Source organism: Trachypithecus francoisi, unplaced genomic scaffold (genome assembly GCF_009764315.1).
Source record: "Trachypithecus francoisi isolate TF-2019V2 unplaced genomic scaffold, Tfra_2.0 Lachesis_group11, whole genome shotgun sequence".
Classification (NCBI taxonomy): Eukaryota; Metazoa; Chordata; class Mammalia; order Primates; family Cercopithecidae; genus Trachypithecus; species Trachypithecus francoisi.
Window position 1 is genome coordinate 77,217,119 of NW_022681456.1, and position 3,725 is coordinate 77,220,843.

Below are 3,725 nucleotides of genomic sequence, written 5' to 3' on the forward strand. Positions count from 1 at the left end.
GGTCATGGCTCACTGCAGGCTCAACCTCCCAGACTCAAGTGATCCTCCCATCTCAGCCTCCTGAGCAGCTGGGACTATAGGCATGTGCCAACACACTTGGCTAATTTTTGTATTTTTGTAAAGACAGAGTCCTACTATGTTACTCAGGCTGGTCTTAAACTCCTGGGCTCAAGCCATCCTCAGCCCCGGTCTCCTAAAGTGCTGGGATCACAGGTGTGAACCACTGAGCCTAGCCAACTTAGAAACATTATGTGTACAGAAAAACTGAAAAGATAATATGGTGAATTCCTATATACCCTACATTCAATTTCCCCAATTATTATCTGACATTAGTATGGTATATTTGCCACTGTTAATGAAACAGTATTGAAAATTATTATTAACTAAAGTCTACAGTTTATTCAGATTTCCTTTTTTATTTTTATTTTTGTTGTTGTTGTTGTTGTTTTAGACTGAGTCTTACTCTGTCACCAGGCTGGAGTGGAGTGGCACTGATCTTGGCTCACTGCTGCAACCTCCGCCTCCCAGGTTCAAGTGATTCTCCTGCCTCAGCCTCCTGAGTAGCTGGGATAACAGGTGCCCGCCCCTATGCCCAGCTAATTTTTTGTATTTTTAGTAGAGACAGGGTTTCACCATGGTGATCAGGTTGGTCTTGAACTCCTGATCTCGTGATTCGCCCGCCTTGGCCTCCCAAAGTGCTGGGATTACAGGCGCTCAGCCTCCTTTGTTTTTTTTTGTTTTTTTGTTTTTTTGAGACGGAGTCTTGCTCTGTCACCCAGGCTGGAGTGCAGTGGCGTGATCTCAACTCACTGTAAGCTCTGCCTCCTGGGTTCCCACTATTCTCCTGCCTCAGCCTCCCGAGTAGCTGGGACTACAGGCGCCTGCCACCACACCCGGCTAATTTTTTTGTATTTTTAGTAGAGACGGGGTTTCACTGTGTTAGCCAGGATGGTCTTGATCTCCTGACCTCATGATCTGCCTGCCTCAGCCTCCCAAAGTGCTGGGATTATAGGCATGAGCCACCGTGACCGGCTTCGTTTTTCTAAACTAATGTGTTTTTCTGTTCCAGGATCCCATCCAGACAACTACATTATGTTTAGTTCTCAAAAACATAATGGGCTGGGCATGGTGGTGGCTTATGCCTGTAATCCCAGCACTTTGGGAGGCCGAGGTGGGTTAATCACCTGAGGTCGGGAGTTCAACACCAGCTTGACCAACATGGAGACACCCTGTCTCTACAAAAAATAGAAAATGAGCTGGGCGGGGTGGCACATGCCTGTAATCCCAGCTACTTGGGAGGCTGAGGCAGGAGAATCGCTTGAACCCGGGAGGGGGAGGTTGCGGTGAGCCAAGATTGCACCATTGCACTCCAGCCTGGGCAACAAGAGTGAAACTCTGTCTCAAAAATTCCATCATGATGTTTTGATGAATTTGACGGCTTTGAGGAGTACTGGTCAGGTATTTTGTAGGATGCCTCTATTGGAATTTGTCTAATGTTTTTCTCATTTTTAGAGTGGTGTTATGGGTTTTGGGAAGGAAAACCACAGAGTTAAAAATGCCATTTTCATCTCATGTTATCAAGGGTACATAGTATCAGCGTGATTGATGCTGACTTCCCTAGGTCAGCTGAGGGAGTGTGTGTGTGAAATACAGGATGACCATATCAGCACTGCTGGCCTAGACTTTTCCTTCTGAGAATTAAATTTCTTCTCTTGCCCATAGCTCAGCCCCATTTTGACTTTTTTTTTTTTTTGAGACAGAGGCTCGCTCTGTTGCCCAGGCTGCAGTGAAGTGGCGTGATCTCGGCTCACTGCAACCTCTGCCTCCTGGGCTCAAGCAATTCTCCTGTCTCAGACTCGTAAGTAGCTGGGATTACAGGAACCTGCCACCATGCTGGGCTAATATTTGTATTTTTAGTAGGGATAGGGTTTTGCTGTGTTGGCCAGGCTGTTCTTGAACTCCTGGCCTCAAGTGATCCTCCCACCTCAACCTCCCAAAAGTGCTGGGATGAGCCACCACGCCCAGCCCATTTTGACTTTTTTTTTTTTTTTTTGAGACAGAGTCTTGCTCTGTCACCTAGGCTGGAGTGCAATGGGGTGATCTTGGCTCACTGCAATCTCCGCCTCCTAAGTTCAAGGGATTCTCCTGCCTCAGCCTCCCGAGTAGCTGGGGTAACAGGTGCCTACCACCACGCCTGGCTAATTTTTGTATTTGTAGTAGAGACAGGGTTTTGCCATGTTGGCCAGGCTGGTCTTGAACTCCTGACCTCAGGTGATCCGCCTGTGTTGGCCTCCCAAAGTGTTAGGTTACAGAGCTGAGCCACCGTGCCTGGCCCATTTTGACTTTAAAAAAATTCCTTGTTTTAGACCAGGTGCAGTGGCTTACGCCTGTAATTTCAGTAATTTGGGAGGCCAAGGTGGGAGAATCACTTGAGGCCAGGAGTTTGAGGTCAGCCTGGGCAACATAGCTAGACACAGTCTCTACAAAAAATAATTTAAAAAATTAAGCCAGACATAGTGGCTCATGCCTGTAGTCCCAGCTACTTGGGAGACTGAAGGGAAAGGATCGCTTGATCCTGGGAGTTTGAGGCTGCAGTGAGCTGTGGTTACGCCACTGCACTCCAGGCGGGTTACAGAAGGAGACCTTGTCTCAACAGCAACAACAACAACAACAACAACAATGAAACAAACAAATAGCCAGGCATGGTGGTGCATCCCTGTAGCCCAACCTATCTAGGAAGCTGAGGTAGGAAGATGGTTTAAGTCCAGGAATTCAAGGTTACACTGAGCTGTGATGGTGCTGTTGCACTCCAGCTTGGGTGTCAGAGAGAGACCCTGTCTCTAAAAACATTAAAAAAAAAAAAATTGTTTTGAAAGCTTGAACCTTCCCCAGAAGATAACCCCTTCCTTGAATTCTTCAATTCATTTGGCTCTATCATCTGTAGTTTTCCTACCCACCACCATCAGATCCTCTTAAAAAAGGTTTCAATTTCTACTAACAGTTTCAGAACACCTGGCTCTCTGCTGGGCCCTGTGTTAAATCATTGAATGGGAAGCAGCTAATCCATATAAAGAACTCGGGCTTTGGGGTCAGTAGGATTTAGGTTGGGACCACAGACCAGATGAACTATGAAATCTTGGGCAGGTTCCTGTGGCTGTCTTGGCTTTGGCTTCTTAAATGGAGAGAATTATATTTGTCTCACAAGATCATAAGAGGAATAAATAAATATTTCTTAATCCTAACATTAATTTTACTTCCAAAAATAAAAATCCTATGAATACATTTTTAAAAGCTAATGTTTATGCTTATAAAATATTGACAACACACACTTTTTTGTGACTTCTATTTTAAATCCTTTAGGACTTTGGAGAACCACACTTTTGTCAGTCGACTTTAAAAAATGGCCTATCAGGACCCTACTCATAAAGCGATCTCAATTGTAGGCGTCTCATAGCAGAAAGGTCGTGATAAAAAGTAACCGAAAGAAAACCGAAGGAACTTCAAACAGCTTCGATGGAAATACCGAGTTTGGTCAAGAAGGCCTCTCCCATTCCGATTTTCTATTGGTTAAGCTTACCATCAATCACACCAGTTGTAAATAAACTGAAGACGGAAGCGTGTTGTTAGCGGGGTGGGATCTTCCTGTCGCCACTGCTAGGGTGAGAACCCATTTTCTAATAGGCTGACAGCTGCTTTTCCCGCCCTCTCTCTTCAGTTGCTAAGGG